Here is a 27,329-nt window from a genome sequence, read left to right as displayed (position 1 = left end):
TTAAATAATATTTATAGATATATTGATCTCAGGATACATTTTAGCATGGAAAATATGTACTTCTATGTCGGCGTAAGAAGTTAAAGCTAAGAGGAAGAAATTTCCAAAGTTGATCCAAGGTCACTAAATCTTCATTGGACATCCTTGGCAATAGCTACTGATTGGACAATATAGCATGGGTACTTTAGTAAGCAACACAACCACTGTTCTAAAAGAAAAATATCCTATGACAAACTGTCTTAACGGGTCCTGACTTGTTTGTAATCCTGTTCAGAGGTAAACTGGCCTGGAAATTAGGGCTGGACTATTCCTATTAGAGCAAGACCAAGGTTGAGTTGCGCATAGTTAATTCCCGTCTGAGGTGGGCAAAAATCAAATATGGCGTGGGCTGTGTCCCGGAATAACTACCAGTGTTAGCACACACATTCGGTTTCCAAGGAGACATGTATTCATTTTTTCAGTAAATGTTTTCACTGCACATTGCCTCTGAATAACATGTTAAATTAACTTGCATTAGTGCTTGTTACTTAATTTTCATATTGCGAGCTGATTAGTCATGATGTTACTTACTATATTACTGATTTACATTTACAAATTTACAGTAAAGAATGTTCTCAGTTTTCAAGCCTCTTATTGGTGGTACATTAAGTTTTCTCATTTAATGTACTGTTTTAAATTGTAAGAGACCCAATCACCTAATCCTACACATGCCTCCTCTTCTTCCAGGTTTGTGACCTATGTTGGCCTAGACAGTGGAACTATAGGACTATGCACATGTCTTTCAGTGAATTAGCTGCCAGTGTGTGGAGTTATCAGGGGTAGCAAACTATCTTTGTTATCTATATCCCCACTCTTACATATGCCTCACTATAGAACCTTTCTTTTAAGGAGCCTCACTCATCGTCCAAATAGCTTAAACTTGTTCCATTATGCCAAAGATCATCCCAACAACTTAGAACATCACTATAAAACTCTAATATTACTTAGAAGAGACTGAAGGATCAAAACTTATTCCTATCTCAGGGTAAGAATGTAGTAGTCAAATAAGCACTGTCAGAAATCATGTTATTAATCTGGGAGGGTGTAATGGCTACTAATTTAATAAATATAGTCTTGCATACTACTTTCGCATTATAGCCTCTGCATACTAAGGTAGATGAGATATCTGCCACATGTAGGATGGAGCAACCCATTTGCCAAAGTCAGAATCAGGCCTTTTGTCTCTGAAATGGAAGTTAAAATATTTTAGTGAGTCAGGGACAAGCCTGAAACTGACAAGGGTTTTTCAAAGTTGTACACATCATCCAGCTCTTACACAAGCTGTTGGTTTTAGTGCCAAATCTATGAATTGGACAAAGCTAAACGTTATGGCAGGCAGGGTGCCTCTTCAGTTGGATTGACTTGACGCCTCATCCTGGTCCAAGGTTGTACTATTTTTTTTTTAAGTCCAAATCCATTAGCCGGTCAAGTCTGGAAGCTGTAGCCGAGCTAGGATCCGCAAGCTGGTTTAGCAAGGCCCCTCTGAACCTGTTATAGAATAAGAAACAGACCTGGTTTTCTCTCTCACCCTTGGTACAAACATCATGGCTACCACAGTTCTCTCCCCATGTGAAAGGGACCTGACTGTCTAGGATGCTCCTGGGAATGAAGCAGAAGCCCACAGGTATCTTGAATTCAATAAAGAAAGTGTAGGGCTGTCCTTTGGTCTGATAATTGTTCCTGTTCATTCCAAGATAGGATCGGTGACACGCCATGGTCTACTGACCCAGGGTCATTAACTCTCCAAGCCACCCATATGTCTCCCTGCTCTGGGAGGTGATGAGTGGCAGAACTGATTTTAAGCTGGGATCGCTCTCAAAAAGACTAATGTACATTTAACAAAGGGTATTTTCTAATAATACCATGAAATATCTTATTTCATCATTAAATTATATTTTGAAAATTAGCCTTTTCCAAAGGTATGAAATTAAATAATGTAATAAAACCAAGGAATGGTCTATACAAAAATGCAGCTTAATCCACCCAGTGAAATAGCATTTAGGCCTTCAGTGGTACTCCTCACATACAGATATGTTTTCATCGAATTGAGTGGTGAAAAACACACTACAACCCACAGCACTGGCCCCCTCCGTTGGAGTAGCTGTAGCCTCTATAAATTGGTTTCATTTATTCATATACCATTTAACTTATATATGCCATTGCTGCATTTTCTGTACTACTCACTATGGCCTCACAGGAAAGTTAAATGGATCAGTTGGGTGAAACTCATTTTATCAATATCACATGCAGTGTGACACTTATTAGCAGTGTCATAGGACACAAAGACATCATGTTAGCGCAAACAGAGTCCTGTGAAAAGTTCAAATACTGAGGTGACCATGGAGAGAAGGAGGATTTGCTACAGGCTAAACTCTGCATCAATCTGTGTGTTTTGAATGTTCACAGACAGCCACAGCACCAGTCTCTGCTGTCACTGGGGCCCTGAAAAAAGACTCTGGCCAAGGCTCATTTTAATCTGCAAGACATTGGGTTGCTGGCAGATTGCATCTCATCACATGCCTTATTCACTGCCTTCCAAGGCTTTTCACAAACACCCAGCAATTCTATTGAAGACTTTTTCCCAGCACACTATGAATTAGCATTTAATTTAGAATTAACTGAATGGTTGATTCATTTTGATCCTGCCTGGGACAAAGTTGTTGCATGTTGATCATCTCAGTGTTAGTTCTGCATTTTATTTCTGGAATGTTCCTGCTGTGAGATGTGTAAAGAGGGGCATTCCTCAGTAATGAAGTAACGGAAGTAGTCAGGAACTAGACAGGTGTGTTGTAGGTGAAGAGATGCCATCCATCCACACCCACCGCCACCAGCCTTCTGTCAGCCTTCCCTGGACTATTCCATATGACCTCACAATAACCCACAAGAGTAAAGAGAGAGAAAGCATGCATACAGCAATACAGCGATGCAGGAAAGGTAACACATGCATCAATACAGCATTACCACAGCCCGCCTACACACTCTTTCAGCCCCATGTCCTTGTGTACTTGTCATTGGTAGCTGCCTCCCTCGCCTAGGTTCTGCCCCCCCCCCCCATCAGTTACTCCAGCCCCATTATGTCCAAAATAAAACTTAGTACAAAAGATAAAGTTCTGAGAGTTTTTGCTGTATGTTGTATTTTGATTTGCAAACTGGTTGCCAGAGGCTGTAAAATGTTGGGTGCCTCATGAATACTTCACACCTTTCCCCACAGTGCTCTGCCACTTATAATCAGACTACTTACTGCGAAATGATTGTTTTTAATCAGAGGTCCAGAGCGAGCATTTCCACACTGTAATTTTTCTTAATTTGCACAATTATATTTAGAATAATTGCTGCTAAATCTGCAGATATTGGCCGACAGACTGTAATTTGCTCATGCTGCTAAATATTGATATTAATGCCACAAAAGCCCGGGGAAGGAGGCATCCAGTGTATGATTCTGTTGTGGGCATGTTGGAATCACATGATTGTTTCTGGGTGTTTGTTCTTCTCTTTCATCAGTAATGGCTAATCATATTAGGGAAGCACTGGTGAGCAGCGGGTTGGGAGCACAACCTCATATTATATTAGAGATGTCACTCATATACTGGTATGATTTACACAACACATTTCACATGGGCGGGGTCTCAGTCCATCATCACCACAACGTGTTGTTTCTGCTGCATCTCACAATGGCTCAGTCTAGTATCTTTTGTGCCTTAACCGGGTCTTAGGAGAGCACTAGACATGCATATCAATGTAACGTTAAATCTTCTTTTCGTTTAGCCCATCAGCAATAAAACGAAAATATGAAAGTATCCATATGGCACATTTTGGACAATTAAAAAGGGGGAACAACCTTTACAACGCAACTTTTACAACGCACTACACTTACAACGCATTTTTTACAACGCAAAATCCATTACAACGCATGACATTACAACGCATGACACTACAACGCATTTTTAAAAACTACCTTTACAACGCATTCCATTACAACGCATACTACCATTACAACGCATACCATTACAACGCATAATATTACACTACACTATCCAACACTTACCCTACTCTTGCACCCCCTGGAGTTAGAATAGTAATTTTTACCCCTATACTATCCAACACTTACCCTACTGTTGCACCCCCTGGAGTTAGAATAGTAATTTTTACCCCTATACTATCCAACACTCACCCTACTGTTGCACCCCCTGGAGTTAGAATAGTAATTTTTACCCCTACACTATCCAACACTTACCCTACTGTTGCACCCCCTGGAGTTAGAATAGTAATTTTTACCCCTATACTATCCAACACTTACCCTACTGTTGCACCTCCTGGAGTTAGAATAGTAATTTTTACCCCTATACTATCCAACACTCACCCTACTGTTGCACCCCCTGGAGTTAGAATAGTAATTTTTACCCCTATACTATCCAACACTTACCCTACTGTTGCACCCCCTGGGGTTAGAATAGTAATTTTTACCTCTATACTATCCAACACTTACCCTACTGTTGCACCCCCTGGAGTTAGAATAGTAATTTTTACCCCTATACTATCCAACACTTACCCTACTGTTGCACCCCCTGGAGTTAGAATAGTTATTTTTACCCCTATACTATCCAACACTTACCCTACTGTTGCACCCCCTGGAGTTAGAATAGTAATTTTTACCCCTATACTATCCAACACTTACTCTACTGTTGCACCCCCTGGAGTTAGAATAGTAATTTTTACCCCTATACTATCCAACACTTACCCTACTGTTGCACCCCCTGGAGTTAGAATAGTAATTTTTACCCCTATACTATCCAACACTTACCCTACTGTTGCACCCCCTGGAGTTAGAATAGTAATTTTTACCCCTATACTATCTAATACTTACCTTAAATGCAATTTAATATTATGCGTTGTAATGGTATGCGTTGTAATGGTAGTATGCGTAGTAATGGAAATGCGTTGTAAAGGTAGTTTTTAAAAATGCGTTGTAGTGTCATGCGTTGTAATGTCATGCGTTGTAATGGATTTTGCGTTGTAAAAAATGCGTTGTAAGTGCATGCATTGTAAAAGTGTGCGTTGTAACGACATACATCCATTAAAAAGTGATGTACCCTTACAACACTAATGCCCCTAACGGAGCATTCCAAGCAAGGCCCTGAAATGCAGAACCGGACAAAGCAATTTGAATGAAAGATAAGCACCTAGATGAGTTTCAATCACAACACAAAGGAACTGTCCACCCCTTAACAATCATCAATTGTTTTCTATTGCCCCACGTTGGTAATGAGTGCTTGCTGTTCTAGTTGTTGGGTAACTGCAAACAATAAACACTTTACTGCTTCACAGGGAGCAGTTGCAGGAGACAAGGAGGCCTGTGCTGTTGCATGCTTGACTGCTTTTTTGCTTATAAAAGAGTTTATATTGTTAGATTTTAATGTCTTGTGGTTCAACGCCCATTTCACAGCTGCTGCTTTCCACATTTGATCACAATGCATCACACATTTATGCAGAGACAGCTCATAGCCATGACATCTTCAATTGAAACAGATTTAAGAAATGTCAAGGACTGTTATAGTAAAAAGGTCTGCCTGTGCATGCCTTTCCTGAGTATATTTTCTTTTGACTGGCAGAGATTAGAAGCGAGGCGAACTTTAGATGGCCGGATGAGTGGTTAGGAACAGAGGTGGGAGACAGATATGAAGAGAGCAATAGGGAATAGGGGAGGAGGAGAAATTGGGTTGTTGCTTAACTGGGGTGTGAGCCATGGTCAAGCAGCGACCACAATCCTTGTCATGGTGAGGCACAAGCCAACCCTAAATTAACCCATGCTCATCCCTCTGGTAACTTGGCACAGAGTAGTCAGGCTTAAGTAAGAGACAATGTGCAATACTTCAAACAGTAATATAGTGAAAAACACCACACAAAAAAGATCCCACAATTGTCTGGTATTTTTAATTAACAAAACAAGACTTAACCGACAAAGATTAAATCAGTAGAACTGAAGATATGCAATTTTAACGATTTTAGTAAAAGAAGTGGCAAAAAACACAAAGCCCCAACTGTGGATATCTGGTCGCGCTGCACCAGGACAAATTCACAAGTTTAGGCTGACTGTGATGGAGCGCGGGCTGGCTATAGGTACCCAGCTAGGCCCTCAGAACAAAATACCTTACATATTGGTTTGTGGAGTGTTATGAGAATCAGCGTCGAAGATGTATTGGGCAGCTGAAGCTATGTGTTTATTCTGAGGTGTTGTGAGGGTGTGATGCGAGGTCCTACATTGCCGTCAAGGATGCTGTCAATGAGGGCTTGCGATGTGAAGCCTGGTGTCGAGGATGCATCACACATTGGGTGCAATGCATCAGTTTCTAGAAGCCATGAGGCTGTGATGCAGAGTCCGGCCTCATCATCGAGGCTGAGGAGACAAGGAATGCAAGGGCCTATGCTGAGGATGCACCACACAGGGGTGATCCTGGAGAGGTTGTGGGCTGCTGAAGGTAATGTGAGCCTTTGCGATGGGTTCTTTCCACACAGCAGCGGTGATGCATCAGTTCTGCTCGGGGTGGCGATGAGCAGCAGAGAAGATGCAGTTGATCCACTGAACTCCATGGATAATGGCAGAACACTGCTGGCCCACTTCTGAGGGTCCAGGACTGGGTGGAACCACTTGGCAGGGTATACTCATAGATGGCAGAGTGTAAGTACTGGGGTTGAGGTTGTTGGAGACTTCTGTCTCTGAGGCTCAAGTCAGGACACCAGCCAACTGGCCTTTGGAGTCACTCTGGTGGTCCTAGGTTCAACAGATGCAGGTACAGTCCTCGGCAGTCAGGTAAAAGGGCGTCAGGCAGCAGGGCAGCAGTCCTTCAGAGCAGCAGTCCAGCAGAGTGGCACTCCTTCAAAACATCAGTCCTTTTTCATGGCAGAGCATTCACAGGTCCAGAAGTGTACTGAAGAGTTGGTGGCTGAGGTCCACTATTTATACCCAGTTATGGCTTTTAAGTGGGGAAAAGACTTAAGAGGCATGCTTTTGAAGTGTATAGGTGCCCATCCATCCCAGGCCCTGTCTCCAGACTAACTACAGGGGGCATACAGCACTTTGCATGGAGGCAGGACACAGTCTATTCAAGTGTAGGTAAGGCTGGGCACAGCTCCTGTCTCACATCTAGCCAGTGATGGCCCATCAAGGCACACCTAAGCTCCCCATATTATGTGGCTGTCTAAGAGGAATACAGAAAGCCGAACTGCCCACTACACCAAGTCATGTGACCTGTGCCAGGCTGCAGATCGTAAATGGCTGAGGCGGGGAAATGCCAACTTTCTTAAAGTGGCATTTTCAAATTGTAATTTAAAATCTAACTTCACCATGAGTTAGGATTTTTCATTACAATTCCAAAGACAACAAAACGATCTGATCACCTACTCCCATTTCGAAATTACAACTTATTAAATGTAATATATAACCCCAATGTTATCCTATGGAAGAGGTAGGCATTGCAGAAGTGAAAAATACATTTTAGGTTTTCACTACTAGAACATGTAAAACGTAAAAGTACATGTCCTACTTTTTAAATACCTTACACCTTGCCCTCTGACCTACCCTAGGAGTGACTTTTTTGTATTGAAAAGGAAGGTTTGTGCTTGGCAAAAGGTTTATTTTGCCAAGTCAAAATGGCAGTTTTTAACTGCACACACACAGGCTACAATGGTAGGCCTGAGACATGTTCAAAGTGCTACTTAAGTGGGTGGCACAATCAGCGCTGCAGACCTTCTTCTAGCATTTAATTTACTGGCCCTGTGCACTGGTAGTGACACCTAACTTGGGGCTTACAACTAAATTAAATGTGCCAATTGGGTAAAGACCAATCTTACCATGTTTTAATGAAAGAGAACAAGCACTTTAGCACTGGTTAGCAGTGATAAAATGTGCAGAGTTCTAGAGCCAGTAAAAACGCAGTCAGCAAAGATGTAAAGTTAGGAGGTGAACCACGCCAAGGATGCCAGGTCTTACAGGGAGTGAAAGAGAGGAAGATAAAAACAAATAGAGTGGTACTCTGAAATGTGCTCCTTTTCTTCATATAATGACTAATTGTTTGCTTTGCTTCCCTCCATATGATGGGTTGGTGTCTAATTGGTTTTGAATTAGAATATTAAAAGGACTCTTCTCAAAAGTCAAGTGGAATGGTTTGACAGTATTGTGCACCAATTTCTAAAATGCAATGAATTGAAGTAAAGTAAAAAAATTAAAAAAAATTAAAATCAGCCAAAAACTCAGAAGCAGAGGAAATTCACTAAAAGGGGAATTTACATTAGTCCATTCCGCATTTCCACCAAACCTAGAAAAATACAAGGAGGAAAATGGAGAAGAGTAGCAAAGGAAAGAGAGCAGATGAGTCATGAAAGAAATTATGCTCTGGAGACCTGGAATGAAGGGGAAAATATCTAGAAAATGTGGTGGAAGAACTCTATGAAGAAGATTTAAGATAAACGGAGACTACGAAGAGAAAAAGTTCATCTGGCAATCAGAATATGAAGGGTAAAGGAGTAGACAAAGCAGAAAGAAGGGGAAAGGATGAATGTTGAAAAGGTACCATGCATGTGGAAGCACACTATGGAAAGAAATGGAGATGTCACTTATTGAAAGCTGCACTGTAAAGCCAATAGGTCTAGCTGTATTGTATTAATACCTGGAAACATGGGTATGCCCAAATGCACACTTGTTTCTGCTTGTGACTGGATGGACTGGAGAGATTGGAGTATTAGTTGAGGCAGTTGATGAACCCACCTCTAATAATAATCACAATGCTTGTCAGGCTGAACCATAAAAGTCACTCAGTAAACCTGTGGTTAATCCACTAGTAGCTTGACACAAAGCCATCAGGCCTAAATTAGATGCAATGTGAAAAGTATGTATACAGTACTGAAAGAGTAGTAAAAGGAAAACACAATAGAAAAAAATCTCAAACCAATTTACAACTATACAGTAAATATTAATAAACAAAATGATTCCAAACACCAAAATTCAATAAGAAGAACCAGATGTAAACATTTTTAAAATGTAAGGTTCAAAATAGCGCGAAAACGTGTTAAGCTCCGACTGCGGTCATCTGGTTGTGCTTGACTGGTACCAAGTCAAAAGTTAAAGCTGACTGCAATGGAGTGCGGGTAGGTTACAGGGACCGGGTATGTGCCACTTAAAACTTTTAACTTCAGACTTGGGTCCATATGTACAAAGCTTTTTTGAAAGTTGTGTATGGGACGATTCACAGAATCAGCCCGTTGATGACTGAAAAAAGCAGTCCTTAATGTATGAAAGCCAAAATGTGATTCAGTAACTTGTTATCAAATTGTAATTTGGGTTACCGATTAGGTATTTGGAAGGGGCATGTTTAGGATGTCCCATCCAAAATCTGATTTGCAGTGTTATGCATTAATATTTTGCAATTGAATTACGATTGCAAAACATCAAAATTTTACTCACTACTGGAAGGTAGTGATAATCATTTGGAAATGGAAAAGGTTTCCCATGGGACCCCTTCCCGTGTGAGAATTAAAAAAATATATTTTTAAATAGCAGGCAGTGGTACCACGGACCATGCCTACTCTTAAGAAATAGAACTTAAAAGTTTCATTTTTCTTTTGAAATACATCCCATTTTCCTGTAAGGAAAAGAGGCTGCATTTCAAAGAAAAAAGTCTGCTTTATTAAAAAGCAATCACAGACATGGTGGTCCGCTCACCCCAGCAGGCTATTATCCCTGTGACTCCTGTGATTCATAGTGGGTCGCAAATTGTAACCTATCTCATTAATATACAGGAGGTACGACGATTTGGGAGCCCACTAGGAATCGCTATTTTAAAATATATTCTTTAGTACAATATAATTTTTATATATTTGGCCCTTAGCCTCTGGAATGGAAGTCCAAAATCTCCTGTGGGGCAAGGCAGGAGACTGGCCAAAGAGGGCTCCATGTCATCAGCTAGCCGATGGATGGAGTCTGTGTAAAGATGTCTACTTTTGACAGGTGAGCTCCGAGCAGGAGAAAGTTGAATTTTGTGCCCAGAGAAGGCACTTCTTGGGCTTGATACTATTCTCAACCTTGCCCAGTCAAGATTTCTACCTTTGAACGTAGTCACTTTTTGGAGAGCTTGGATTCTTTCAATGAGGCCACAGGCTGTAGCCATAGAGGCCTCCACGTGCTGGACATGAGGATTTCTCAATAGAATTTTCTGCTGCAAGGAACGTTGCAGGAGTAACCTAGATCTTCCACCCAACCATTTCTGCTACAGGAAGGACCTGGCCTGGCAGTTCGGGCCGGACTGTTCCCATAGGGAGCAGGGACAAGACCGATTTGCATATGACTGGGTCCAAACTGGAATGTCATGGCATGCAAACAAAATGATGGATTTAACCCAAAATTGTGACTGGGGATGAATTTGTGATTGGTTCAGCATTCCGACCAACATCTGCGTTTATCGCCATAAGTGGGAAGAGTATCCCCAGGCGTGGGCCCCTTGCTTGCTAAGCCACCAGATTCATGCGAGCCTGGCTGATAAGGATTGAAACCCTGAAACCAGTCCAGGATGCTTGGTTCTGGTCCAGGGAGGACCTGGCTTGGCAGTTCGGGCTGAACTGTTCCTATGGGGAGCAGGATCACGACTGATTTGCATATGGCTGGGTCTAAACTGGAATGGTTTGTCGTGCAAAAAAAACAAATGGATTTAACCCAGATCTGTGATTGGGGGTGAATGTGTGATTGTTTCAGCATTCCGTCCATCATTTGTTGTTTTTGCATTTGTCGCCCTAAATGGGAAGGGTATGCCCAGATGTGGGTCCCTTGCTTGCTACACCTGGCTGATGAGGGGTGAAACCCTGAAACAGGTCCCAAGATGCTTCTTTCTGGTCCAGGGAGCACATTGCCTAGCAGTTCAGCCTGGACTGTTCCCATGGGGAGCAGGGTCAAGCAGTGCTTAATTTGTGCCGGTGGTTTCCGATGTTCTGCACCGGCTCTTAATTGTCAACACTGGCACTTATGGCTGTCTTCCACATCGTGGCTCTATTTGCCTGATTTACAGATGAGCACAACAACAGTTGTTTATTAATTCAAAATACATTACAAATTACCAAAACCTTGCGTCCATGCTATTCTTATAGCTTTGGTGCCTGGAACAGTCTGAATTGTAACACTTGTAAGAGTATAATGTTTAGAAACTGTGTTGATACTGTCGTTGGCAGCACTGGCATGGGCAATGGGTAGCACATGCTGCGGTTGCCTCCTGATGAGGGCCTTGGCACTTATTCTTGTACAAATTAAGCACTGGGGTCAAGACTGATTTGCATATGGCTGGGTCTACACTGGAATAGCGTGGCGTGCAAAGAAACAATTAATTTAAGCCAGATCTGTGACATGGGGTAAATGTGTGATTGGTTCAGCATTCCATCCATCATCTGTTATTTTTGCATAGATCTTCCACTGAGTGGTGATGCAACTTTGTCGGATCAGCTTGGCAGATTGGTCCCAGCCCCCATTGGTTCTCAGAGCAAAAGTTGCTAATAAGTTTCTATGTGCCAGGTTTCAGACAACTTTAGTAGGAGTACACTTTGAAAACAATATAGAGTCCATAGCTTCTGGAGATAGCACTAAGGGGTCAATACTCAATCTAGCAGAGGCACGCAGCAGGGTCCTGGCCAGGTCCAGTTGGAACTGATCAGCTGGCAGTAGGAATAAGGTCTCTTGGAGCTTGTTGCGTCTATGTAGCCCATACAGTAGGCAAGCCTTATGACTTTGGATGTTATTTACTGTCAGGACATGTAACACATTAAATATATATGTGCTACTTTCTTAAATACATTGGACCTTGCCCAATAGATATTTAGGGTCTACCTTAGGAGTCATTTATAGGTATTAGAAAAGAATGTTTAGGTGTGGCAAAAGATTTATTTTGCAGGTCGAAATGGCAGTTTAAAACTATGCACACAGAAGGGCCGGATTGGCTGTAGCAGGCACCCGGTGTTTCCACAGTGGCCCACCAGAGAGGCGGCTGGATTTGGGCTCCTGGGGGGCAGTTTTTGTTACTGGGGGGGCGGCAATATCGGCCGCTGTAACAAAATCAGCAGATTCCGGCCCTCACAAACAGCTTGGCCGAACCGCCCCGGTACCCCCCTACCCTCCCTAGGGGACCGGCCGAGCAGTTTGCCAGGGCCGGTTTTGATTCCCAGTCCGGCCCTGACACACAGGCTGCAGAGGCAAGCCTGGAGACATTTTTACAGTGCTACTGGAGTGGGTGGCACAATAAGTAATGCAGCTCATATTTAATTTACAGGACATATGTACCTGTAGTACCATATAAAAGGGACTTCTAAGTAAATTTGAATGTGCCAATTAGGTGTATGACAATTTACCCATGTTTTGATAAAAAAGCAAAAAAGCTTTACCATTGGCTAGCAGGGGTAAAGCACACGGAGTCCTAGGGCTGCCAAACAAAGGTTCAACATAGAAAGCTGGAATCAGGCCGGACCCCCCTGGGGTGGAGGGGGTGCAGCTGAGCGCTCTGCTAGGGCTAGTTTCGGCCGATTTTGTTACAGGGGGTCAACTTTTCTCACTTCGGTAACAAAAACAGGTCACACAACAGATATGGTCCATGGGCGTCTTGTTGTTTGTCTGCAAATGTGCTATTGAGTCTCAACCAGGGTTTTAAGCAATATAATTTGCACCGCACAATCCAACGATTATCATTGCTTTGAATCTTAAGAATACAACTTGTTCACATTAAAATTTTCAAGAGGCATCATCCTGACAAATTATAGTCTCACTGAGGGGCATATTATTCCGGCACATATCTCCGGAAAAGCGGTAATTTTCCTATCGCACTATCAGCAAGGACTCGCTAACATGCGTTAGCGCTTGTTTCCGTGCGATAGCAGCCATTTTTGTTGCCGCTATGCATGTCAGCGATATTTATCGCTAATGATATGCAAAGTAGGCGTTCCTCACTAAAAAAACATGGAAACAGTCGCAAACACAACTTCCCTCTATTTCCAATGTGGCCCCGGACCCGCGAAGCGATAATAAAAGTGGCGCTAACCACGATTATCACTGGTATTTAACACCTGATTAAAACCTGACTTAGCCATCTTGTCAATGGGAGGTAGATTGTCAGGCTGAGTCCACACCTGCCTATTAGGAAGCTTTAAATATCGCTAGATTTCTCGTGCTATTGCTGGTTTTTACCGCTATCGCTGTATTTTACATCGCCTCTGAGCAAAGCGTAGCTAATACGCCGCTAACACGGCGAGGTAATCCAGCGATAGTAAAAGATGCGCTAAGCGCGCTTTGCAATAATTATCGCTTTCTGTTGATAATATGCCCCTTAGTGCCTTAAGTGAACATTTTTGTCATGCTAACAAATCAAGCAATGGACCATGTTCTGGAGCCTACTATGTGCAAGACATGATGAAACTAAATAAATCTGATCACTAACAGGGTTTCCCTTATATGGACACCAAATGATGGAGACAATTTACCCTCCCCATCTGCATCTGCATCAACTCTATCGCAAGGAATCCCAGTTTATGCACTCAGAAAGAAACTACTCCTCTCCGACACCTATGGAGCTACTTGATAGAACAGTAAATCTACACAGAACCTACGGTATGTTAAAAAGACATTTTTGATTCAAAGATTCGCCAAATGCAATTTAGAGTTCAGGTTGTTGATTTGGTGATCCCACGTAATATTGCTCTCACTACCTGGACCTTCAGAAACAGTTTTCGTATACGCTCTCATAAAAACTGCTCCAGGACTACCCCTCAAGGGTCACTCCCAGGGCAGGCCTCATCATGCAGCATTTGGGCACACAGCAATGAATCAGGAAGCTGTCAATTATCCTGCTGTTGGACAACATGCATCACAGCCTCAGAAAGAATTGTGCTGTGCCAGACTCAGCTACTTCTGGGGTGAGTACTGCAGCGGTGGGCTCTGTGTAATGCCAAACAAAATGCCATATTGTATCATGGCACTTCCAAAAAGTGTGTTCTGCTTTACCGCACCATTGCAACTCTGACCCTTAAAAATAGGACTATACTTTATCAGCTACCACCCTGGGATGCTTTCCAGCTATGCCAGGCCAACAGCACAACAGGGAGACCTCGGCACTCTTGCCAACCAATTGGTATTGGTTTTGCTCTACCACACCCCACTCAGTACTGGAAGCGTACATTCGTATCTTAAGTGACATATGTCTTTACTGTAATGTAACCCACAGCAGCTCTGTGTACAGCTCTTTGATAGTGTGATGGTCATGTTTGTGCTTTATCTAACACTATAAATAAATACATAAAGAAATTACAAAAATAGGAGTCCTGGTGGTGTGTCTGTCCACTCTCGGCCCAGAAGGATGAGTCAGTTTGCTCAAGCCCAGAATCCACCTCATGTGATAAAGTTCTCAATTTTCTCCAACTCTAGCAAGGTCCATATATGGGACTTAAACTACTCCTGAGAGAGAGACTGTATGCCTCACTGATAATTAAAATAAACAAATTTCAGGCAGCCCAGGTCAGCCACAACCACTCTAGGAGTCAGGAACACCCACAATTTCCCTTCAGCTGGATTCCTACTTTGCCACGATCACAGTTGAACACTAAATTATCTTTTTTACACTTTATCAACTCTGTACTATAAGGATGTACTAATTCACTGTCTCCCTCAGCTTGTGCCTGATCCCAGCTAGGATGTCCTCAACTTCAGTAGCGAGATCATCCTTAACATACAGCTATTCTTAATCGAGCTTCAGATGTTAAAGCAGCAAGCTGCATCCTCAGCTAGAATGTCAAATATTTCAATGACAAGTTTTATTCCACTATACAGAGTGGTAATGAAATACACACAGCCCAAGGGCTCTCTATGTTACAGCTCTAGTACTTGGGAATCCCGCAGTGTTCAGTCAAGCTCCTCCCTTACTACAAGGCAGGTTTAGTTGAATAAACCTTGACCTACTGCCATGGTAGAGGGATTTTATCAGGTTCCACTGATACATCGGTCAAACTTAACATGCACCAGCCAACAAAATACCTTAATGTTATGAATAACACCAAGATTTTGAACAAACATCATGCTGTCAAACTTTGCCCACATATGGGAAGAGTCTTACTTTCAGTCCACCGCCCTGAGCCCACCACCACTGTGCTGCTCTGGGTCAGACTTAATAATGGACCTGCTTACAATTACGGGCAGAGGATGGTGGCAATGGAGATTGCTTTGCATATGCTTACTGATACTGAAAGCCCATTGTGATGACTTCATAGTGTCGCCCAACGGCCAGTCATCACCATGCATTACGTGCTTTGTCCCAAGAATCCCTTGGAGCAAGCTTCACGTACCTCCAAGAGTCCACGGACCTTCATCTCTTTTGATGGAGCACTGAATCCAAGACCCCCACCATGTCTACCAGTGTTTACCTAAAGCCACCATATTGAGAAAGTGAGAGAACTCAAGGGACATTATATGTATAACCTGAGCTGCTGGAAGGGGAAAGCATGTGTCACATCTTAAACTCATAACTTAAAATTATAAATGTGTTGAAGTCTAGATGTTCCTTGTATTGTGACTACTACTAATTTGCATTTCACTTCGCAAGTCACTTTTAAGTCACCTGCCTGTGGTAAGGAAATCAGCTTATTTCCCAATACCCCTTCACGCCCTGCTCACTCACCGATTGTATACTGCTTTGTTGGTATTTTTTGTTTATTTAATATTCAAAATATTGTCTATGTAGACAAAAGCAGACCCAATCTTTATTGTAACTGTGTGGCTATCTACCTTAACTTATAAGGGACCGCTGTCTCTTAGAACTCACCATTACCCTTGGCCCTTTTTGATTACAAGGGTCCCCTTGTCTCCTTTTCCTGACTGAGAAACAGAGGACCTAAGTGAAAATGCCCTAAGGGAAATGAAACAAGGTTTTCCCTTGTATGCCACCACGTCATCACTTTTTTAAATGGCAGCCATATTAGGTGAAGGGAAAACCACCAAATGCAATACATACACTCTTTCCGAGGAAGTATATGAGGACTGTCCATTCAAATTTTGCAAACATGAGGACGGAGTCAAAGTCCCTCTCATGGTGCTTCTCACATAATTGTCTGGCTACAGCTATGCTATTAAGCCAGGCCATAAAAAGGGTGTTCAAAGTGAATATTCAACAGAAATACCATTAGTCAGAAAGCGTGCAACAAATCCAAATGACTTTGCAAAAAACACTATTTAATACATACGATTCAATAATGAAGATGATGTGGAGCAGGTGGCGATTTGTAAAGGGTCACTGATGTGGGTATCAATGGTACAGTTACACTGAACAACTCTGACTTCCATCATTTAAGTGACACTGTCACTACCATCAATAGCAGGCCAGTGGCGCACTACTTCAGTAGACCTATGGAACTAAGGCACACTCAGAGTTGTATATTTTGAAGCATCATAAAATAGACATGGGAGTTCATCTGCACGTTTGCGGCTTTCTCCTGGTCCTTCTGACTATGTCCCTCAGACCATTGGATCCTTATACGCAGTGTGGAGGCGGTGTTTGTTGGGAGGTGCTATTGAGATATTTGTCCACTGACTACACTTACATTCTGTATCAGAGGCTTGCATGCATTTTTCACTAAAGATGTAGCACCATCTGGAGCTGTTAGGCCACAACAGTACATTTATTTGTTATTTATGTTGTAGTTTAATCAGCCCTTGTGCCCCATTTACAACAGAGTTTTCACTGTCCTTTCTTGCTTGTCTACAGAGATACCTTCCGAGCCATTTAGGTGCTGTGGTGTGGCCCATCAGCACACCGCACACCAGGTCAGAATGGGCATGGCTCAAGTGGCCCTCACCTCTGCTTCTCTAGCACAGGACTGCTCACCAAATTTAGAGACAGTTTGTGTCTTCAGTGCAGTCACCAATGTAGCTTCTCCATCAGAGGAACTGAAGTTTTGCCTAGTGGGTGTCTTTTGTGTTGCACCTGCTCAGCAATGGTTTTTGTGTTCTGAAAATAAACTCCTAAAGTGGGAATTTCTTTTCAGAAAACAAATTAAAGCAATAACTTTGAATCTTAGGTAGCTTTCTCCCTGGGTGTCGGAGCCACTGTTTATTTTCACTACACTGGACTGTCATGCCATGCATGGTGTCCTAAGTAGGGAAAACAAGTGTAGGTCGCCACTTCTTAAATAGGGCATGGCAAGCACCACTGTGGCCTGGTGGCCTGATCACAGACAGAAAGTCAGGTCAGAGATTGGTACCAGCAGAGGCAGACGAGACTCCACCTGTGTTATTGGTTCACTCTTCCTGACTCTAAATAGACTGCTGAAGCTAGGGGTTTGGCAGGCCAAGATCTTCTGCTGTGACAAACTTTAAAGGTCCCTTTGCTTTTAATGACATTCTGAGTGAGGTTTTTCTCAGTTACCCAATAAGTAAAAACTCCCTCCAGAACTACTGTGGCATCAGCAACAATGAGCACTGTAAAATAATTTTACATGACGTTACACTGTGGCAGGAAAAGCTTTATATGCAGTAGCCAGCAGAAACAAAACTGCTGAAAAATATAATTTTCCAAATGAATAATGTGCATTAGGAACAATGAGGGAAACAAATATGTTCCTTTTGAGGTGGTTCTTTTTATCAAGACAAACAGAGGCCTCAGGATTCTTTATGGTTCTATGAAAAAACTCATTTTTCAATTGCTATTTCAGCAGAACAAAAAACTCTTTCAGAAATAGCCTGTGAAGAAATCGACAATAATCAGAAAATATGGATAAAGTTTGTACTGGCAAATAGTTTTCATGTTATGTATAGGGTGAATACACTTAAGTATATACAAAGAATGAATCAAACTGTAGTACAAAACTATGGGAACGTCGAAACTGAAATTAATATAATACAAATATAAATATCACTCCTTCCTGCCAATTCCTGTCCTTTGCTCATCCCTTCCTGTCCCTCTCTACTACTGCCATCCTGTCTTTTATGCTTATTCCCCCCTACATGATCTTTACCCCATCTTTTCTGGTCCCTGTCCCCCTGACATGCCTCCTCTCCTGCCCCTTAGCCCTCCTCTCTCCTTGTTGGACTTGACCCTTTCTCCAGGGTCACCCCCAAACTTTCTGACTTGACCCCTCCGGTTTTCTAAACCCACTTTTGTTGGCTTTAGGACTCTGTGCACTCTACCATGGCTAACCAGTGCTAAAGTGCGTGTGCTCACTCCTAGAAACATGGTAAAATCACTCAACACCTAACTACCACTTTTTTAATTTACTTAGAGGTCCCTAGTAAAGTGGTACAAGATGTACCCAGGGCCTGTAAACTAAATGCTACTAGTGATATGCAGCCCTTATGGTGTCACCTATGTCACCTACTTACGTAGTCCTTTAAAACATGTCTTAGTCCAGATATTGCAGCCTGTGCGCAGTTTTGAATGCCCAATTCGATATGGAAAAATAAACCTTTTACCAGTCCTAAGCATCCTCTTTTTAATGCATATTATTCACCCCTGACGTAGGCCGTAAACAACCCATATGGCAGGATGTATTGAACTTAAAATGGTGGAAATTTACTTTTAAGCTTTACATATCCTGGTAGTGAAAAACTCCCAAATTCGTTTTTCACTACTGCGAGTCCATCTCTCCCATAGGATAACATTGAGTTACCTTATTACATTTGATAAGTGATAACTTTTGTTTAGAAAAGGGGAGAAATGTAATGTTAGGACACAAATAAACTGTGATTTTAAATCCTCATTTATGGTAAAGTCAGATTTTAGATTACAATTTGAAAAATTCCACTTTTAGAAATTGGCATTTTCCTACCCTACATTTTCTGAGGCCTACTAGAAGTTTCTAGCTGTCTGGGCCTGTAAACTGCTCCCTCATCAGGAATGCACATTCGGCCCGGATTGTGAACAACAGGTTGTAGCTCGGAAAAGGATGTTCTCTAGAGAGCAGCTGTTCTCTGCCCTAATTACATTTCAAAGGAGCTGCCTCATCACACTCACAAAGAACTTGGCACCAGGTTTTTGTCACTCAGATACCTTGGGACCTGGGCAGGGAGGAAGGAAATTCCAGAACCAAATGTGGGTGGAAAACTCCAGATGTTTCTTTCACTGTTCAATCAGGCAAAAGTTATAAATAGTGGACCTCTCAGACCAACTCTTTAGTACCCCTGTGGAAGAAGAATTAAGGCATGCCTACTGCCTGAGGCCTGCATTGTTTCTTGAAGACTGTCCTGCTTCTTGAGGACTGCCTTTTGGCTCAAAGGAGAGACAACCATTTGCTGGAACCCAGGACCACCAGAGTAACTCAAAGGGTCAGTTGGCTGACCTCCTGTTCTGAGCTACAGGGATACAACATTGAAAGAGCCAAGGGTGGAGGGTGATCATTTGCATACCGGGTGTCTATACTCTGAAACTCCCTGCCCAGTTACCTCAGAGCCAACAACAACTTGTTACGTTACAGGAAGCAACTGAAGACCCACCTCTTCACCAAACCAATAAATTTCTTCCTCACAATTCCTGACAGCACTGGGAAGCCCGGTCCTGGGTAGCTATGCGGTTCACAAGACTAGGTAACATAACATGACAACAAGCTCCAGAAGCCTCCCTGCAACTACCCAGATGACCTGCCAGAGGCCTCCCTGCAACTACCCAGTGGAGCTGCTGCACCTGGCCCTGCCTGGACCTGCAACTGGACTTGCATGAGCCCTGCTGGTCTCTGCTGGAGTGAGTTCCTGATCCCTTAAAAATGTCTCCCCAGGTCCTAGACCCTTGTCTGGCATCGGTTGAACTCCTGTGAAATCCTGAAGTGTAAAACCCTGCGCACTAGATCTCAGAAGGTAACATTTTCATCTGTACTATCCTGGTTCCTATATCCAGCCCGAAACTCCATTGCAGTTGACCTGAGCTTTTGACTTTGTCCCAGTCTGTCCTGAACAGATACCCACAGTTTCTGCTTCTTGGATCTATTTTACTCAAGTCTTTAAAATTGCATATATCTCCGATTCTACTGATTGGATTTTTGTCATTTTGATCTCATTTTATTTATTAACATTTTCTCAATCTTGTGGTGTGTTTTCACTTTATCAGCATTTGTGTGTAGCATAAATACTTCGCACAGTGACTCTAAATTAAGCCTGACTGCCTTTGCGCCAAACTGCCAGAGAGTTGAGCACAGTTTAATTTAGTAACCTATATTGTTCACCCTGACATGGATTGTGGTCAACCAACAACCCAATCTGCTATATTCGTCTTGCATGCTTCCTCTTTTCCCAGCCTCCGTCCCACTTTCTCTATATGCCCCAATCCTCCTCCAAAATACCTTATGGCTCATGATTATGTATTATATTTTTTAGGGAGGCTATTTTGTGCCCCCACATTGAATAGGAAGATTGGGATCTACCCATGAAAGAAATTGCTTTTCATGAAAGGAGAGATATACTGTCATCCGTTTTCGCAAATATCGGGTGGGTAAATCCCTCGATAATATTTGTAGGGTGAATGTATGGATGAGGATGTGAATTAGCTTGGTTGCAATGTGGTATGAAATAACATGGATAGCACCATTTGTGAAACAAAGAACATAATGTAGTAAATATTTATTTTTAATGTTTTTCTGAAAAGAAAGTTGTTTCTTTTGTAACTCATGTAAGGGAATGTATAAGCAATATGAATTGTATGCAATGTTTATAAATTAAGTGTGATGTAAAAATATCTTAACTATATACTTTTTATGTCATTGCTTTTTAGATAAACGATTTGGGAGATGTGTTAAAATCAATTGTTTGCCTGAAGAATGTGGTGAATAACACGATACCACCGAAACGTGTCACTCTTTTTAGGAAATACTCAAACAACACCTGGCTTTAACAGAACAGTATTTGATCAAAGAAAGCACTTGAAAATAACATCCGGTTTAAGCAGAAGAAACGGAATGGTATCAACACACTCAATTGGGAAGAACAATATTTAATTCCATGTACTTGTAGTGCCCTTGATATATAGCAGGTTGTTGTCTATTTGGCTTTTCTGAACATTACAAGGTTCTCCCTTTGTAATATCAATGAAATGTTTTTAATATATGTGTTGTATTTTTATATATTTTATGATATCTGTTTATTAATAAAAGATACAGGATATTTTTTATATTATGCTCTTGGTTTCTATTTGGTGCTGGTGAGTACTCTTTGATTGGATGTGAGCTGGTTTGAGTTGGTCTGTACTGTATGCTATATAAGGAACCCAAAGGGATCACTTTGTTTGACATAAGTGTCTATTGTTGGTGTCCTGTCCCTTTGGCTGAGTAGGACCCCTCTCGCCTTTTTGTGGGCTTTTAGAGAACAATGCCAGGATGATGTTAAATAAGTGTAAATAAACTTCAATAATCGTTTTTCAATTAATATAGTTCCTGCACATTGTGCTGAGAGCCTTCTCTCACTCCATTGGAATTAGATTATGCCAGTTAGGTTCCAACAGCTGTCAAATCTACCTTCTAGGACCAGTGACATAGCAAGTGTGTTTTGGGACGTAAGGGGAGTAGGAAATATTGGCCTACCTTACTTTTCAGGTCCATAATAAAATATTGCTATAACTGGGTCACTGTCATGCCCTCATACATTTTGTAAACAGTTCCACTGCACCTAAAGCACTATTGATTGCTACACTGCAGCTTCCAGATGTTGTCCTTCCTCTCTCTTCGCTATCACTATTCAGCTCACTTTTCATACCCATTGTCTTTCAGTGTTCCCCCGCCCCTTATATTCTGCCTCTCTCTTCCTTCCTCTCTCGCACCCTTATATCTTTTTTCCTCTTCTCACTTGTTCTTCACCTCTTTTTGCCCCTCTTTAGCCGTCTTTTTCCCCATTCCTCTCTGTCCTGCATTTCTCTTTCTCCTCTCCTCTAGTTTTTATCAATGCTCTACACTTCTCCCTGCTTCTCCACCAAAGTACCATTAGTCTCCTTATCCTTTTAACTTCATCTTCCATTTCTCTTTCACATCTACATCTTGTATTTGGATTCCTCTGTCCCTCCTTCACATTCCCTGTGGCACACCTATGTCTGCCAGTATTTTTTGCCATCTTCTAGTGCTTGGTCTTATTTTTCTTTTTTGTCTGTTGTTTGATTTGCCATCCCAGGGTCCCTCGCTTTTTCCTCTTGCTTCCATACACCATCTCCTTTTCTTTTCTTTTATTTACAGGTCTCACCCTCTTCTTTATTTTTCTTTTTTCATTTTCCCACTTTCTCCATCCGCTGTAGCCTGCCTTCTTTTCTATCTTTGCACTCACCTTGTCGCTCCATTCTCTTTCTAAACTCAATCTCCACGCGCCCTTCTACTTTCACCTCCATGTATCCTCCCTCTCCCATCTCTTTTTTTAAATTATTTCTGCCCTTCATATCCTTCCTCATCTTCACTCACATCCGACCTTTCTTTCCATTCTCTGTGCATCTTATTTCTCCTTTTCTGTCTGTTGACTCATATTTCTTTCTGTTTTCGCTGTTCTTCCTACCATCTTTGTCCTTCTCTCTCTCTCGCTCCTCTTCCCTTCTTCTCTATCCTGCACATCCTTTTTATTTATTTTCTCACCCTCTCTACACTTATTTCCTTTTATTCTTTCTCCTTTATGGCTCAGCTCCCTCCTCTTTAACCTTCCCAGCTCCAATGTTTGTGTTCTCACTTTTCAATGTCTTTCCTGCATCATCTCCCTTACTGCCTCCTTCTTCACTTTCCTCTCTCCTCTCTTCCTTTATGCCCCATCAACTTGCTCATAGATACTTATTTTATCCACTCGACCATTTAAATATATAATTTCTTCTCAATCTCCCACTGCATAATTATCCCTTTTTAATTTCTTTTGTTCTTGTTATCTTGTTTGTCACGTTCTCTATTTCCCCCCATTTGTTTCCCTTAGGTTACCCTTTGTAACACAGATTGCCTGGGGGCCTGGGGGCTGTGGAATGGTATTGATCACTTCTCCTCTTCCAAAACAGTGGATATCGAGCAGGCCCGAGGCAGAGAAGCATCCTCAAAAAATAAGTGGAAGAGCTGGGGCTGGTACAAGACACACCGGGGCCCTCCTCCCTCTGTGTCCTGGTGCCACTGCACCAGCTGAACCCTTGACAGCCATCCTCTTATCCAGACAAACATAAAATTCATAACTAGTGGTACCACTGCGACCTCAGGAGGATATGTTAATTGTATTGAGGGAATTGCATGTTTTAGCTGAAAACAAAAACACAGATTTTTCTAACTGTTCTATTGAAGTCCAGAGATTAAGCAACTGACATTAGTATATATATATAGGGGAGTGGAGTTGGCCTAATGGCTAGGGCGCACGACCTCGGACCTGGGGAACTGGGTTCGAGTCTCAGTAATGACGCTGACACTCCTGTGATTATGGGCAAATCACTTAGGGGCATATCAGCAACACCCGGCGATAATTGTCGCTCAGCACTCTTAGCGTGAGGATAATTCTCGCCGGGTAACGTGGATTTTTATCACTGAGATAGCGTGCTATTAGCAACGCTTATCTCCTCAGCGATAAAAATCCTCACGCTAACTGCCTAACATGAGATTATCGCTGGAAACCGAGCGATAATCTCACGCAATGTGGCGTTAGCTTGCTGATATGGACTCACAAACTTAGCCATGATATCCACCTTCCATAGGATATCATGGCTAAGTCAGTCCTGAAGCAGGCGTAAGGAAATAACAGGGGTTATTGCTACTTTTCCTGATGCTATGCTTCATAGCGTGGGGCTTGATGAGAGGAGAAATGTCAGTTAGCGACATCTCTCCTGTCATATTAGGTCAGGAACGCCCACTTTGCATCTCATTAGAGATGCAAAGCTGAGCGTAAAGAATCCCCACGCTAAAGCAAGGTTTAATGCGTTAGCGTGGCCTTGCTAATTAGGCGATAAAATTATCGGCGCTTTTATCGCCTGCTTGTAAATATGCCCCTTAATCTCCCCGTGCCTAACAAGAAATGAATGTGTGTCCTCATGTAACGTAACTGGTGCTATGTAAGGCGCTCCGATACCTGATTGGATTCGGGTCAAGTTCGCGCTATATAAACTCTGCAAAAAAAAAAAATATATATATATATGCCTGAGCTATAGTATATATATAACATCAATATGTAAATGTTCTCCTCTTCAAGCAACTTCTTTCCATACAGATAGGGTTACTATCTTTAAGAATTCCATGAAAATGCCTTAGTGCGTCAGGTCATTGTTTCAAATTTCAATGCATTTGCGACACTGAACTGATTTATTAATGCGCAATAGTGGCCTGCAGTTACCAGACTTCACTCGGATTCTAAGCTTTACTAAACAATGTAACAAGGAGGGATAGGGAGTGTTAAGGAGATTGCAGTGTATGAGATGGGTGTGAATGGTGGAGATTACCAAAGTAATCGAGACTTTGCCATCACCATTCAACTGACATCGCCATCCCCAGAGCCCCAGCAGATGCTACCCAAGTAAAAGCCTTACATTTTTGACAAGAGTGAAACATATTTTTTTAGTAATGAAACAACACCAGGTTGAGACGCAGGCATCTTCGGATGTTTTTACTTCAAACCCAGCGGACTGCGAGAATGCAGTGCTAACGCCAAGTTTCCAAAGGGCATCCGGGGAGGATGACAGCCTGATGAATGTAGCCAATCAAGTGAGGGGGCTGTGCATCCACACGTGAAATATCCGTTTCCTTTTTGGTGTTGCCTTGAAGCTGTCCGCCCTGCTAGCTTACTGCTTCTCTGATAGTGGTGCAAGTTGCAAAAATATAGAGCACAGAACTAGGAAATATTTTTTTATAGTCGACACAAAACATGTTAAAACATACTGGGCCTGACTACAAGCATAGGTGCTATTTATCGTACCTGGTAAATAACGATACCACGTGTTATGTCCCGGTCAAAGACAACCAGTAGCCAGGAAGTAGACTGTTCAATATCCTGTTCGCACCAGTATCCTTTTATTTAATGAATAAGTCCCACCCCCAACAATCAAACATGTATCATGTGCTATATATACAACAGGTGGTCCACCGCTACCCCATCTGGGTTACTGGAAATGACGGTGACCACATCACACTCCTCCACAAACCACAAAATAAAACAAAAACAATAAGTCCCGAGTCCACCTTAATAGGCTACATAGGGGCATATTATCAAGCACGGCGTTAAAATTATCACCGCTTTATCGGCAGAAACCAGAACATTGGCTTCTATGGGAATTCTCTGCGGCATATTATCAAGCCCATTATCGCCTCTTATCGGCAGTTTTCTGCCGCTAAAGCGGCGATAATTTTAACGCCGTTTCTTGATAATATGCCCCACAGTTCTTTAGTCGCGTAGACCTGGCAGGACATGGCCGCAGCTGGTATCTCTCAACACCCCTTCGCTAGGAACCAGAATCAAGCACCTGACGTTCATCAGACGGGGGCAGCAGATCATGCTCCGGAGCCACACAAGAGGGTATAGCGGATGAAGACACACCACATTGTTCAAGCACTGCATGATCCCTCCCTGGACGGTCATGGTCCAGCACCGGAACAGGAAACAGATTCATAGCTCATTATTTATCGGATGCAAAGCATAACACCTATAATGAGTTCCTGGGGCATAACCTGCAGTTTTTGCTGTTGAATACACCTAAATCTGCATGATACAGTCATTACCCTTTGGTTGGCTCCTGTTAGGTTTTGGCAGGTTAGATCTGCTGAAATGTAATGATGGCTAAGGTGTTTAACTCATTAGACAATTATTTGATGCGTTAAACAACACTCAACTCGTAATTCCGACCCATGCGTAAACAGAGGTTGACAAGCAGGTTGTAAAATAAAATATCTGACTCGTAATCCAGGCCTCAGTGTTACATGTAAAAAAAAAGCGGGCGGTTGTGAGAAAAAACACTAAAGACACAAAAGGTTTCTTAGTTCCGTAGATGTGGGGAGCAGATTATACATGATTGTATAGTATTTACTCGCAGATTTGTTGATAGCATATTTGTAATTCTGCACTCTTCATGAATTATGATGGATCTTTTTCGGTGTTTATGTGGGGAAAAGAGAGTAATCTTTCAGTATCCTTTCCCCTTCCCAAACATCAAGACCCTATCAAGAGTCCAGCTTGCCTTTCTTCAAAACTGTGTGACCTAGAACCTTGTTCCAATTGTTTCAAGAAAAGTGGACCAGGATGACCACTCCCAGAATGCTTCATGGAGGCCCAGAAATACATCACATGCTCATGATGTCATGCGAAAGCTATACATACATGTGTGGGGATCTCTGGACACCGCATTGCAACACGCGCGTAAACCAATAAATACATTTTTTAGCATACAATATTGCTTCAAATAAATCAAAATATGACAATGACATGAGCACATTTAACTTTTCGATCCAGCGTTAGAATTTGATATGGGCAGGTACTTGGAGATAGGGCGGATATACTCGTAATGGAATAGTGCACGGTGGAATAGGAGAAGCAATGAATCATGAAATTTGGAAATTTGGACTACACTCACTTTCCTGTAGGCACACTGCACTGACTCAATCGCGTTTGAAAGCAAACTCATCCTCAAATGCAGCACTGTCAAAACATACTTTATGGCAAAGTGTGCATCTGGAACTGACTTTATTATTAGAAATTCATTGAGGTGAGCAAATCTTATACTTTATAATGTGTCACCACGGTGTGAATCACCAAATACTAAGATCTGGGGGCAGGGGGAAGAGAGTATGGGACAGGAGTTGGGTAGTGGGTATGTACATATGTGTGTCTGTGTGTGTATGAGTGTGTGTGCGGACTGCAAACTGATTTTATAAGACTCTAACACTTAACATGCGTGTAACATGATTAGTACTTTATGTCAAAATGCTTGCAGATTCACCATTGTAATTACATTGAATCTATCATATTACTATGCTTAGATATTACTCCCTTCCACTAATTGAAAGTTTATTCTATTTCTGTCTCTCTTGGTGTGCAATCCATGTCATCATTCTAAATAATCTTCCTGTGTTCCGAACTAGAAAAGTACATGTGCTCACTGAGATCTTCTCCAAGCACTGTGCCAATCAATGCCTCACCCAACAACCGGAAATATTGCTGTACATGGACAAACATTTTCAGTACACAATCTTGTCTATCAGTGGCGTAGCCAGAGGGGGGTGGTCTGCCCCGAGCGGCATGGGTTTTTGGAGTGCCAGCCTCTCCTCCCTTTACCTGCGGTCAGTACCCCCACCCCATTCTTACCATGAGCGGCAACAGGTCTAGCTAG

The 27,329-nt window shown here is 42.2% G+C and overlaps 1 protein-coding gene across 1 annotated transcript in view; it reads right to left on the bottom strand.

Annotated features, from left to right (window-relative positions):
• NELL1 (neural EGFL like 1) overlaps positions 1-27,329 on the bottom strand; it is a 3,594,225-nt gene that overhangs the window by 1,593,138 nt on the left and 1,973,758 nt on the right. The window lies entirely within an intron of this gene.

This window comes from Triturus cristatus, chromosome 3_1, assembly GCF_964204655.1.
Source record: "Triturus cristatus chromosome 3_1, aTriCri1.1, whole genome shotgun sequence".
Lineage (NCBI taxonomy): Eukaryota > Metazoa > Chordata > Amphibia > Caudata > Salamandridae > Triturus > Triturus cristatus.
This window is presented reverse-complemented; position numbering and strand designations above follow the sequence as displayed.